The 14,713-nt window shown below is 35.4% G+C and overlaps 1 protein-coding gene across 1 annotated transcript in view; it reads left to right on the plus strand.

Moving 5' to 3' along the window:
- The first annotated feature begins 5,839 nt into the window (after positions 1-5,839).
- LOC5571433 (cholinesterase) overlaps positions 5,840-14,713 on the plus strand; it is a 40,392-nt gene continuing 31,518 nt past the window's right edge. Inside the window, 1 exon segment of the mRNA XM_021845049.1 lies at positions 5,840-6,601. The gene's annotated coding sequence lies outside the window, so the exon portion shown is untranslated.

The following is a 14,713-nucleotide window of genomic DNA, read 5'->3' on the forward strand; positions in this document are numbered from 1 at the left end:
GGTTGTTTTTTTTTTGGGATTTTTCGTTGATGATGATTTTTTGTTGGGATTTTCGGTAGATGAAGAGGTGGAATAGAGGTTTCCTGTGGCGGCAGGGGTGTTTCCATATGGCATGAAACAATTAGAACGATTACTCGTTCGTAGTATGAAAAGGGGAGAAGTTTAAATTACCTGCTACGATATTGGTATAGAATTTTCCATTCGAAATTGAAAAATTCGAACGGCTACCCGTCGGAACAAATTGGCTTGCGAATGAGCATGATTATAGTTTCCCTGATGGGTATGAATATAAAGCAATCGATCGATAACTGAAAAATGAGCATTATTGTAAATTCTGCCTGGGGAATTCCGGGATCGAAAAACGTTACCATTCATCTATCTGGTATGAGCCTCGACAATTCGTCTACGCGAAGGGCAATCCCAAATGCACGCTATGTCTGAAGCAGATGATTATAAAAATCGAATGTATATCAGATTTTTTCGAGCTAGTAATCAGTATTTGATCTAAATTTTCATAATCGGAAGGTTTTAAAATATTCTATCGGTGAAATTTTTCCCATATATTTTGTATGAGCTGAAATGCGTCGAAACATGGGGTTGACATAGGTTTCAGTATGAAAAACAGCAAAAAAGTGGAATAAATCAATATTTCAAAAGTGGAATATTTTGAAACCTTCCGATTATGAAAATATGACCCAAATACTTAACCTTAGCGAGAAGAAACCCGATGTACATTCGATTTTCATAATCGTCTGGTTCAGACATAGCGTGAAATGTAAGACTTATGATTGCCCCCGCAATTTGCGCATACAAACTTTTTAGTATCTTCGTTCACAGGACAGACGTCTTCGGCATGAGAAGAACCTTCGCAAATCATGCATTTAGCATTCAAGCGGCAATGGTTTGTTCCATGACCCCACTTTTGATACCGACGACACTGAGTGTGTTCTGGAAATTTTCTCCAGGTTTCTGGAAATGTTTCCATATCACACGGACATCGAACATAAGTCTTGCTTTTTCTGAAGCTTTAATATTATTTAAATCACTTTTTTTAGAGTGGGATTGGTGTTATTAATTATTAACATAAACCATTTCACCCTTGGAAGAAAGCGCGCATTCCGAAAAAAAACGTCCTTTCTTCCATTTTTGCCACGTTTAGTGACAGGTTTAAATCCCACTTTTTGGAAGGAAGTTGTGAATTCAGAAATTCACCCTTCCTTTTGTTTGTAGTTGCAACCATGTTTAGTGAATAAATGAAAGAAGAAGAATCCTTCTAAGAGGTTTTTTTTATCCAAAAACGGTGTCGAAGAAAGATTACCACCGCTAGCTTTCACTAACGTGTCTAATGAAAAATCTAAGGCATGGGTCCTAATAAGGATCATAAAGGGATCAATGCTAAAACATAGTACTGAAAAGTGCTGTTTTTGTAGCACTGAAAAGTACCGGATTTTAGTACTGAAAAGTACTGTTTTATTCCTTTAGGTAGTTTAAAAAATAGTATTGTATCGACAACTATCGATGTTTTTGGTCCTCCAAGAACTCAATGGATAATAGGCGTAATCATGTACAAGCTAATTGAACGGAGTATTCCATTGATTTGTACGGTTGTTCCTGGTCCTCCAAAGATTCCATAGACTATAGACCACAGAGCCTATAAGCATATCACGTAAGTAAACGGAGTATTGTTTTGATTTATACCGATGATCTTTATCCTCCAAAGACCTCAAGACATATATTCCAGGAAGCTTTCGGATGACTCAGAATTCTCTTAAATGCAACACATCAATACAACAACAAAATCAATGCAACATATTGCTCTGAACTTCTTTGCATATACAACAGTTTTAAAGGTTCACAGATCACGCTTGCAAAACTGGAGACTTTATTCTAGAGTATACTGAAGTTTTCGGCAGGTATGACCTATAATATGTTATTTCATAGATTAAACACGTCTTCACTAAACTACAGAGCTTAAGTTGAAAACAAATCAGATTATTTCCACAAAGCTTATCATTCTAATACGTAATTTCCCATTCAATCGTCTCTACCCAATTTACAAACTTCGTTAAGGTGAAGATGAATCAAAGTCAAACCTCCAATTTTCAAGCACAACTCTAAAAAATTATATTGCGGTTCAAGCAGCGATTGTCCAATCGATTAGGTTTTCAGTTTGATCCAATGCTTGGTTCTCTAGATTTGTGCTATTGAAAATTTGAGGTTTGGCTTCGATGTACCTTAAAAAAACAAATGAAAAAAGCTATCAGGCTCGTAACAAGCTCACGGTGCTCCCCTGACCGTTATTAGAAAAAAATCTCCATCAAATCTATGCGCACCAGTCGTTTTCTATAGCTAAGCCGCATGTCTGGGCAAAATTTGGAAAATCTGAGATATTTAAACGGGTTTTCCTTGGCCGTAATTATCACAAGATGTATACACTCCCGTGCATAAGTTTGGGTGCACCCCCTAAAAAACATACAAAAGTGTTCAGTCCATATCTCTGTGATTACACGTCCAATTGAAACTCTTTAAGCCGCATTCGGAAGGCAAAGAGTTATTTTTACTTCGTATGTATTTTTCCAAAAACAGTTTTTGAACTTTGAATACTAAATTTTTACCTAAAGCTGTGACATTTTTCAAAAAAACACTCTGAAAAATCATGTCTAATTTCCTCAGCATTGGATCGACCAAAATTTTGAATCAAAGTGTCATTAGAATCGTAATCTTATATTCTTTGAAGAGGCCCCACGAAATGTTGGCGGAAAAATTTAAAAAATATTCAAAATCAATGAAACAGTCAGTCAAGTCATCGTGCAAAAGTTTGGGTTTGGATTCTAGAAACTGGAGCTTGAGATGAGAATCTTTGAAAAGATAAATAAAATATGGTAAAAACAGAGTTGTTTACGAATTCTGCGTAACTTCCAATTTTTGTTACCAAAAAATCATAAATTTTTCTATGGCCCTGTTAGTTACCGGCTGGTCTAGCTGCCATAACATGGTTTGAATCCTACATAAACTGAAAATTTCTTTCTTTAAACTTTCATTTTTTTCGATCGCAAACGTTAAGACTCATCAGCTGCTATAACCAGTGAAGACAACCAACCATGATTTGGGAGCTACACAAACATTTCCAAGCTGATGAAGACAAACATTAAAAAAGGGTTGTAAATGTTACGATTTATAGTTCCATTAAAAAATGTAATAATGAATGTTCTACACCAGTGATTCCCAAAGTGGGTGAATTCGTCCCCCGGGGGGCTATTTGCAGGCTCATAGGGGCGAAAATTTGTAAAATAGATTTTGGGGGGCGAAAAAAATAACACGGGAGCGTTTGAAAATAATTACTCATAACCTTTAGAGGACACATATCTGAAGAATAATCAATTACAAACTTATCTAATTCCCGGACTATTTTACCGTAGATCGTTATATCTCTAATTATGGTTATTTTAAAGTTACTAGAGACATTACTTAATGATTGTCAAACACAAAATGTCAGTGTTATGCATGCAGATTTTTTAAAATCGTGTGCAATTTAAAGAATGATCGATATTTGAGATTTTTACAAGGTCGGACTAATTAGTCACAGATAACAATTAAAACACCCAACATATTTTGGATGTACAAGACATGCTTCTAAGAATTTTTAGAAATATTTGCAAATGCCCAATATTCCATAAAAAGATTTTTTTTTGTATGGGGACTTTGAGGTTAGGAAAGCAACAGTACCCATTTTTAAGTTTTAATTGAAAAAATTAGCAGACAAAAATCGGATTCCAACGACAAAACCACTTGATTTTGAAGACGTACAACACTCTATTTAAAAATATATTTGAAGAAACATCAGAGATGTGTCGGATTTAAACCTCCGAAAAAATCTGAAAAAACGATATTGATTTATTGCATCGAAAAATTAGTTGAAAACCATTCTGGATTTTCATATATTTTTTCATGGTTTTGGATTGGATAAAAAAGCGTACCCAGAAACGTCAAGCATTTATTATTCTTAATTTCTGAAAATTGTTGAAGTAATCTTAGAAATATGTAGCAGATAAATCAGTATGAAATCGTAATGAAAGAATCATATTACGGACCTTTCAAAAACCCATAGTTTCAACATTCCCAAAACGCACAAAATCAATGCAGTTCACCCAGACATGACATATTCATGTGAACAGAAGTGCGTTTGCTCGAAAAACATTGCATTTGGTTCAACTTTGAAGAGCTTTAACACAAGTTAGCACCTATGCATACATTACATAGTTGAAATGGAGCCGAACTTGTAACGAAAACTTATTGCTTTTATTAATTACATTTCAGTAAATCATCCCTAATAATGGTGGGTTATTCAAGAAAATATTTTAAACTAGTGGTCCCGGCAAACTTCGTCCTGCCGTCAAGTAGGCTGTTGTATAACGTCATGTAATCCCCCTTTCAAAATGACACATTAGTCTTCCCCGGTTTTCTCGATTATTTCGGAGACTTTCCCCAACTTTTTCCTCACACGAACACGTCGCATCCCTTGCCGTGTGCAACTGGGAAAAACTGACGCCAATCCGTTCATCCGTTCCCAAGTTATTTCGTGACATACAAACACCACTCCATTTTTATTTATATAGATAGATGTACGTAATAGTTATTGTGATTTGATTCTATGGATATACGAGTCGCAGACATTTTTTGGCGAAGGCAAATATTTGAAACACATATCAGGGGAGTGATTCCAGATAAATATTGACCTCAAGGGGGCGAAAGTTTAAAAAGTTTGGGAAGCACTGTTCTACACTTTGCATTATTTTCTTCCATCGCTGCTTTCTACGCCGATATTTTCTTTTTTTTCATACACTGCTACCAATAACCGAAAACTCAAGTCCGAAAGTATTCTATGGCGTATATTTTCGCTTCGATACACAACAATACTTTGCTTGTACTTAAAGTAATCTGAATCGTGGGTACATGGGTTCACCAAACTATCCAGAATATTGTTCTGCAAAAACTAATTTGTTTTCATCATGAAATTGGCTCCGTAATGCCTTACAGCGCTTAAGTCCATGGAAAATCTGTTAATTAAGAAAGACTTTTGCGGCATGTAAGAGCAATGTGTCGTTGAAAATATTTGACAAGCTTATCAGCACTGTGATGCCTAATTAATCTACTTAATTTTTAAGAGTGTTTCAATGTTTACACCTTCAAAATGGCGTAACTAAAGTTTGTTGATCTTTTCATTGAAAACTCAGCCCAGAAGTTGCAGATAACTATATAAACCAACTTTGATTCCAATTTGGATGGTTACATATTTTCGGATAATCTCAGTCTATAGAAACCCAGCTTACTATCTCAGATTTCCTTTGAATTTGTGATCTTCTACTATCAAAAGGGCGTAAATCCAAAACGGACCCTAAGATTTTTTTTCTAATTTTACCAAGCATGCAGCTTACCTATATAAGACGACTGGTGAGCACAGATATGATGAAGATTTTTTCTGATTATAACGGTCAGGAGAGCACCGTGAAGCTTGTAACTCCGTAAATTGAATTTACGTACTTCGTAAATTGAGGCTTTAGTATAAATTTGATAATTTTTGACTTCGACACCATGAAACGAAAAGTTGCTTTCAAGCGTTGATAACCCAAAACGCAGGTGGTCAAACTGTCCCACTTACCTCTGCTGTCCGCAAATGATTCATTCATGCTAGCATATTCGCGTATCGCGTGTTTGGGTCACCCTTCGCGTATAAGTCTATAAGCACCCAGCTCATCGGCACTCAACACCCCCCATACAATGCTTAATGTGTATCGCTTATACTGTGGTTTGGTTTGTGTTGCCTACCGTTGACTTTCGGTCGGTTGCCAGGCTTCGTCAGTCATGAAGTTCATCGTTCAACCTGCGGACGTGTTTTCTCGTTAAGCTCCGCGAAGTGTTCAACTCAATCATCACCATTGTGGGACCGGGGCCAGTTTTAGTAGCTGGCCGTCGATGTGCTTTGTGGTTGTTGTGGGGTAGCCGTTCGTAGCAGCCCAGCGTATAAGGCAGTCAATGGTAGCACAGGGCGTTGGCAATACAACCAAGTGGCGTATGGTGGAAGTGACCGACATTTGCTCGGCGATCTCAAGCCAAGGGAAAAAAGAAGACCAGCACCCTTTCACGGCCCTTATAGGCGCAAGTTGTATTCAATGTTGGCGAAATGAGACGGAATCTTATCAGGAACGTCTGAGTTAGATAGCGAAATTTGCTGATAAGCTAGCTAGTGTGTATAGTATCAAGTGGAATACCGAAAAAATCGATATAATACAGGTGAATGAATAATCACTGTAGTGTTGGGTGTAGACTGGCTTGCATTGTTTTTTTTTCCACGCACTCCCGCGGAAATTGTGCAACAGTGATTTGAGAAAATAGTTTAGAAAATAAAAGTTTATTGTTCGATGCTGGCAGGCATTTTTTCAAGTTTACGCATGGAAAACTTCGGAAGAAAAGTGAATGGAGGCCCGATTCAAGACCGTTATGTCCCACGATGAATAATGTGCACTTCAAACAAACAGCCGTGAGAGGATGACTGAAAATTAATCCACTATAAGCGTGATTCAACGAATAGATAACCGCTAAGGTAAGTGCACACTATAAACCAGGTGAAATAAGGCCCTTTTGAAATTGGTGACGTCACTTGAGCCATCAACGCAGTAGCCTACATCAAAAACCGAAAACCACCTCTCGGAGCATTTTAATCTTAATCGAACGTGAAACGTTATTAAGTCGGGAAGAAAGGCAGAGATGGACAGCGAAAAAAAGGTTCATACGAGAGCTCTTTTTTTCATTGGTGATGGAAGTCAAAAACCTGTTTTCCACCTTTTTGCGCTTGGTTGCGGGCATCAGTATGAGTGCTATCCTACGCCCCACGCCACAGCCGACCCAAAGCATTGCTTTATTCAGTTTACTGTTCAGAGGTATTTATCTTTGTGTAGATGAAACGTTAGTTACGTACAACCAGGTTGACTTCTTGTAGATTCAAAAGAAGGCAAACAAAAAAATGGTGCAAACAGGAGTACAACAACTCAGCAGGTTACTCGTGGAATCAAAACAACGTACTGACTTTTTGATTAGGCTGGGATGATAAAATAGAGGCTCAATTTTTGGTGTCTGTGATGTTATGAACGTTGCGTAAGTTATTATTGTTTTATAAGATTGCTTCAACTGATTTAAACCTAACTTTACTAATTCATGAAATGGGTCTCGTACCCATCCTGTGGATTGTAACTCAGATTACAAAAGGATTTCTACAAATCTTGTTACTAAGTTAGCTCGTTTTTCTAACAAAATATGTCATAATATAAGCTCGTTAGTAGATAAAATCGCAAAAATTAAAACAACATTAAAAAATGGAAACAAAATATTATAAATTAATATTTTTTAAACTCAATAAGTTTTTTTTTTCAAAGAAAGCTATCAGACCATAACTGTTGAAGTGCTCATTTAACACTAAACTGAGTGGCAGGTTCTGTCCCAGTGGAAACGTAATACTAAGAAAAAAAAAAGATTATTTTTCATAACAGGATTACAAAAAAGTTATTTTTGCAATGCAAATAAAATTGTCAGCAATTGGTCTCAGATTTTCAAAACAAATAGTGTTTTAATAATGTTTCCATTTGAAACAAATGTATCTTTTATATTACCCTATAACTAATTTTGTTTGAACTGCGTTCAAATTTCGTCCATTATTTCAAAGTTAAGTTGAAAAATAACCAATGCTAAAAGTGCTAAAATTGAAAGAAAACAATGTGGTCACTAGTTGGTGGTGACCAATCGATTAAGTTTTCAGTTCAAACGGGTGTTCGGTTCTCCAGATCCGTGCTCTTGAAAATTTGAGTTTTGGCTTATTGGCGATTTATCTTCACCTTAATTTTCACAGAAATCATCCCCTGCTTAAGTTACATCAGTACGACTACAAAGCGCTGTGAGTGACTTAAAGAAGATAAAAATTCGCAACTAATATATAAGCGAATGTTTGCCAATAATAACAACACAAAAAAAAACTAAAAATAACCCAACTTTAGGACGAAGAAAAATTTCTTATGAAATACTTAAACGTCGACATTAACACACTGTTAGTAACCCAAAAAAAACAACTAAGAGACTCGATACGATGTGTGGAACTCACAGCTTCGTTCTAAACTATCATAAGCATATACTGAAAATATCTCTTTTTATTTTATTCAAGATCCATTTTGTACAACAATATTTCGTACTTGTTACGCTATTTTCATTTATCTTACGAATTATTTGTACTTGACAAATTTTTGCGATTAAGTTACTTTATGAAATATTCGTAAGATGCCCGATTCACAATTCGAAGATATGCTTTTTCGATAGTTTTGCTTTTGTCTTTCATTTACGCTACTCGCACTAGATGAAAGTTCTCGAATACCTATTCAAACAGCCGTAAGTTGGAAGATTAAACAAAAGTAGACGAGTAGACTGTAATTAGCACACTAAAATCTCGTTTTACCAGATCTTTGTTTACGTGATTTCAAATTACGTTTTTTTCATGTTTGTATATTGATTTAAGACGATTACCCGAGCAAAGTCGAATAACAATCGCATAACATAGCGATAACAAGATATTTATCATGAATTCATTTTGTTATTTTTTGTTATAAATAGAAAAACATTGTTGTCAACAAAGTTTGAGATGTCAGATCGAGGATGCCATCGACGACGGGTCGTCATTCATTGTTTGTTAACTAATTGACACCATAATATGTAATCCAAGGGCGCGTCCACGTTCAGAACCATGGGTAGGACAAACATTGTAAAATATTTTGTGCACGATGAAGCTAAGAAAAATTTTAATTCTATGGAATCTTTGGTTGGAAATAGAAAGTCACTATATTTTAGGGGCCCAAACGCAAAGAAGTGTAAGTGACATTTTGGTTGGTTTTGAGTTGAGAATACTAACAAAAATCTGCTGTTTCCTAGCTTTTCAACAATATCTTCAGGTGATTTTTCCGAGCAACAGGAAAAAAACCTAATTTTTAGATTAATAAAATTGCTGAAAACGCTCAAAGTAGATTTTCTCGAAATTATGTTTTTGTCCATGACGCCCCTTTGCTTCTAACCCCCTCATTCTCATGCCAGTCGTTATCACAAGATAAAGAAAGCTCTCTCAGGGTGTCTTCTCATTAAAAGAATTGAAATTCCCCGATATTTTCAGGTTCTTCCAGGTTGAATAAAATATAAACCTAAAAGGAACCACGACATATTGTTTTTACAATTTTTTTTGACAATTTTGACAAAAATCCTGAGATCCTTTGTAAAAATTTGAATTCTAGTTGAAATTCTTCCTAGGATTCTCTTAATAAATTGCTAAGATTAGGCCGATACAAATTTGAATTTGATTTTTTGTCTCCCCCTTTCAAAATTTTCGGGGGGCAGTTGAAAAATTATTTATAAAAATCTGTATGTTTCCACAAAATATCCTAAAAAATCCGATGAGTTTTGATATTTATTTTCAATTTTAATGCTTATTTTTTAATTATCCCTCCATCTGAACCGTCCGAATGTTGATGGGTCCAAAAGCCAATAAAATATGTGTGTCTACCTTACTGAAAAAACGACATTCAAATTTCGATATCGTGCACATTTCTATAAGAAAATCGGACAGAATCTTTTTAGAAATTTATCTTTTAATAATTACCTGGTTTGGAACCTTGAAAGTTTGGAAAAGTCCATTGGGTTAAGAAATTTTATTTATTTTTGTTTTTAAAGGAACGTTTGAACCGCAGTAATAATATTTTAAATAAAATGCTTGAGAAAAGTCGAGACAAATTTATGAAGGAACTTAATATCGAATCCCAGAGGAATTCTTGAAAAAGTTTATAATAGATTTCATCGGATAATGTTCCTATTTTTTTAGCAATTTCTAAGAGTAATCGTGGACGAAAATATAAAATATTCCTTATGAAAGTGCTTGGAATAAATGAGATAATCGATGCAAGAATCATTGTAGGGTTTCTTTGAAAATTGTCGATTTTTTTTATTTTCAACTGGAGAAAACGGTGGAAGAATCAGTGAAAAAATCTGTGTTTTAAAATTACTGGAGGTAGTAGCGTTGAAGTGCTCTGGTTTGCCTAAAAATACATTGAAAGAAATTTCAAACATACACAGTTCGAACGAAACGTGTAAATTTCTGAGACATATAATGCACATAATTGGAGCATGGAATATCATGGATATTTACATGATATGTCATGTAAACTTCAATTATATGTCATGTAATCTAGCAGGATTCTGAGTGATTACATGACATATAACACATTTTTACATGATTTCAAACTGAAATTTACATGACGTCATGTTTACATCGCATAAATGAAGTTTACATGACGTGTAATCTTCATTATTTTTAACTGTGTAGGACAGTTAAAGTTAGACCAAAAACAAGACAAAACGATAAATTAATTTCCCCTGAAGAAGACACAATCTCCGTTTCGAAACGTTAAGTTAAAATAGTGATAGTTCTCTATGGATGTTCCAGAAGCTTCACAAGAATTACTTCCAGAAATGTTCACGGCTATTTGTCCCAGAACATATAAAGGGTTTGTAGTAGATTTTTTCTTCATAAACTATACATTAGTTCTTTTAGAAATGCCATAGAGGGTTATTCCATTTGTTTTTCTAACCGTTAAAGAAGTTGCTTGTAACAATTCTTACAGTTAGCTTACCAGGATTTTGATTGATATTCTCAAAGATCTTGAAAAGAGCCGCCAGAACTTTCGGGGGTCAGCAACAAATCATGTCACTAGGCATTAGAATATAATGGAAAACCTTATTGTGTCATCCATACTCCATAAGAAACAGTATAACCCTTATCGAGTTTGTATGTATATTGAACAGGTGATAAATAGTTTCTTCTGAACATTATTTTTTTGTTGAATGATGGGTAGGACAATCCTTTGACTGTCCTACCCAGCTGTTTTTGTGCGTTGTACATGTCCTACCTTTTCTACCCAGTTCCCGCGCCACTGATGTAATCAATTGAGAAAATTTGATGTCTAACAGAACTTGTTATCAAACTTTTTTAAATGATAACTCAATAAGAAATTTAAATAATATTTTCAGTATATACTTTTTTTATCACGTTTGTTATGTTGCCTGCTTATTCAACCAAAATGAAATCGAACCCAGATCGGGCCCAGATAGCCGTAGCGGTAAACGCGCAGCTATTCAGCATGACCATGCTGAGGGTCGTGGGTTCGAATCCCGCTGGTCGAGGATCTTTTCGTACAGGAAATTTTCTCGATTCCCAGGGCATAGGGTATCTTCGTACCTGCCACACGATATACACATGCAAAAATGGTCAATCGGCAAAGAAAGCTCTCAGTTAATAACTGTGGTAGTGCTCATAAGAACACTAATCTGAGAAGCAGGCTTTGTCCCATTTGGGATGTAATGCCAGGAAGAAGAAGAAATCAAACTATGTTATCAAATGCTTGTTGTCGGGTAACTCAATTTGTTTTGTTACTCACATTTGCTTGGGTACACTTATACTTGATACTTGTTAGGCAACAATTCCTTAATGTTGCGTTTAATCTTCGCCAAATAAAGAAGCCTTCTCGATTGGACCCGGTCCTAGGTCAATCGTCCTGGACGTTTAGCCACCGTAAATCCTCCTCAACTACAAAAAGCCATGTTTGGCACGGTCTGCCACTGAAGCGACGGGCTCTGTCTGCTTCTCTGCTGACTATTAGTTTAGCTTGACGTTCGTCCGACATGCAAGCTACGTGTCCAGCCCACCGCAACCTGCCGTCTTCAGAAAATGGAAAAGTATTTCTATCGGAAATAATGTGATTTATTTTGATTTTCTGATTTTTAATGTAATTCAGCAATGTAACATCTATGAAATGGTAATACATATTCTTGGTCATACGTGCACTGTACTCCAGAAAGCTCTGGATCTACAAGTGTACTCCCTTGCAAAAGTTTAGGATCGCCCCCTAAAACCTCCCAAAAATGTTTTGTCCATTTATACGTCCCATCCAAGTTTTCTTGCGCTTGTTCTAAAGCCAATGAGTTAAACTTACATCGTAGGTATTTTATTCGTAGGACAAGAATATTTATTTGAATTTTGTTTACTATTTTTATAACTTAAAGTTGTAACATTTTTCAAACGTGGGCTGAAAACACATGGCTTATTTTCGAAGCATTGGATCCACCAGAAGTTTAAACCAATACGGCATGAGCCATATAGAGTTTTGATTGGACGTATAATCAATGAGATGCGGACAAAAATTTTCAGCATGTTTTTTAGGGGTTGACCCCAACCTTTTACACAGGAGTTAAAAATTCACATGCTCAAAATATCAAGAAAGTAATTTTTTTCGTGGACAACCTGCTTCATCCCATAGTTTTCAGAACTAAAGATCTTTTTTAAACATTTCAGGACAAATTCTAAAAGAATTTTCTGAAGCACCAATTCAATTTACAGAAATTCTTGAATGTATTTCAATGAGGATCTATATAGAAATTTCTCAGGAATAATTCTTGAAGGAATTCAGACAATATTTGATGGTCGTATAAAAAAATTCTAAAAGTATAGCCCATGTAATTATCTTGAGGATATGTACCGTCAAACGGGGTGACTTGCAACACTTTTCAACTTCAATCAACCAAAATCATGATCTAAACGTCATCTAAAAATCTAAATTCCTTTATGAACTTTTAATAGTCGACCCGCCTACAGAATGAGGTGACAGAAGATTGAATCGAATTATTTTATCATACCAAAAATCATAAAAAAGGTGAAAATTTTCAAATTTCCCTACGCAGGGTGACTTGCAACACTCTATGCTAATTTAGTTTTTGCCATCAAAATGTTGATATTTTTTATTAGTTGCACTTGTTAAGAATTATTATTCATGTATTTGAAGCATTCGAACCATTACAAGAGCATTTTGATTACCTATTTTCAAGATAATGATTGAGACATTTTTGTATGGGAAAATGAGGCGTAAAATCATCAAGGTCAAATATCTTAATTCAACAATACATTTAACGAGTGTTTGAAGATGATTGACCAATTATGACTCATTTTATTATAAAGTAGACCTAATACAAAAGTTTTCCACTTTTATAAAACTCTAAATTCCATGGAAATTAGGTGTTGCAAGTCACCCCGCATAGGTACATATTTATACAAAGTATTTATATTAAAAAGTTGTTACTAAAATTTCGTAAAATAAAATTCGTCATATTATAACTTATTAGTTGTAGAAACAACATGTAGAGTATTAGTTTTGTGGATTAAATCTATATCATGTTTTCAGGCCACGATTTCGAACCTCCATCAAGTATCAGTTTTAAAGGCATTTAACAGAATTATGTTCAATTTGTAAAAATATTTCTAATAGCTGCTTTAATTGTGGCTACTACATGAATTATAAGTGACACGTGTTGTAGTACCGATTAATAACAAATTTTCAATTTGAATGTTGTGTTTTATAGTGATATTTGGTTGTAAATTACTATGTGTTGCAAGTCACCCCGCCGTTGCAAGTCACCCCGTTTGACGGTAAATAAAATAGTTGTGTACAATTTGGAAAATTATCATAGAAAAATCTTGAACTGATTCATGGACAAATCATCGGAAATATACTTCAAATAATCGCTATAGAAATGTGTAGAAAGGTATCGACCGTGATGATTTTATTTTGAAATTGTTTATCGGCATATCGGTCTATTTTGCTCGAAGTAAGAGGGAGCATGGAGAAGAAAGCAATGAATACTAGATGGATAGGTACCGTAAGGGAACGGCGAGAGAAATTGGATTAGATGTTGAAGAGGGCATACCATATGAAACAGTATTACTTGAAACGTCACTTCCTTGTGGCTAACGTCCCCTATGGGAAGCCGTTCCCATAGGGGACGTTAGCCACAAGGAAGTGACGTTTCAAGTAATACTGTTTCATATGGTATGCCCTCTTCAACATCTAATCCAATTTCTCTCGCCGTTCCCTTACGGTACCTATCCATCTAGTATTCATTGCTTTCTTCTCCATGCTCCCTCTTACTTCGAGCAAAATAGACCGATATGCCGATAAACAATTTCAAAATGAAATGTGTAGAGAACGTCCGATTGTAAAATCCTGGAGGTGCCATTAGCAGAATTCTTAAGTAAATACTGATCGTAATTCTTGGAGGAATTCATGAGTAATTCTTTGACTTATTTATGGAACATTGGTGAAAATTCCTAGTAGGACTCATGAAGCCATTTCTTGTAATTTAAAAGCAACACTTTGAAGGAATATTTTAAAGAATACCTGAAAAATTTCTTAGAAGAGGCTTCGTGGCCGTCCGGTTAGTGTAACCAAGCATTTAGCCGCATCGAGTCAAGAAGTGTGGGTTGGATTCCCGCTTCAGTCCAGAAAACTTTTCGTCAGAAATGTATTTCGACTGTGCCACTGGGCGTTGCATGCTAGTTCGTTGTCTAGTGTGGTGCTTCCTTCAAAGAGGCAATCGTCCATTGGAAGCATTAACGTGTCAGTGTGTTTTTTAGGAGTCCGGGAAGTAATATTCTTCAGAAATACAGTAGTTCCTCGGTTTTATAACTGTTGAATTTTATCGCGCTTGAATACAGCACGGTTATATTTTAAATTATACGACCCCACGGTGATCGAATGAGTTTTACACAATTTATTGAACTAATAGAGTTATATATTTTCCCAGT

This window comes from Aedes aegypti, chromosome 2, assembly GCF_002204515.2.
Source record: "Aedes aegypti strain LVP_AGWG chromosome 2, AaegL5.0 Primary Assembly, whole genome shotgun sequence".
In the NCBI taxonomy this organism is placed as follows: domain Eukaryota; kingdom Metazoa; phylum Arthropoda; class Insecta; order Diptera; family Culicidae; genus Aedes; species Aedes aegypti.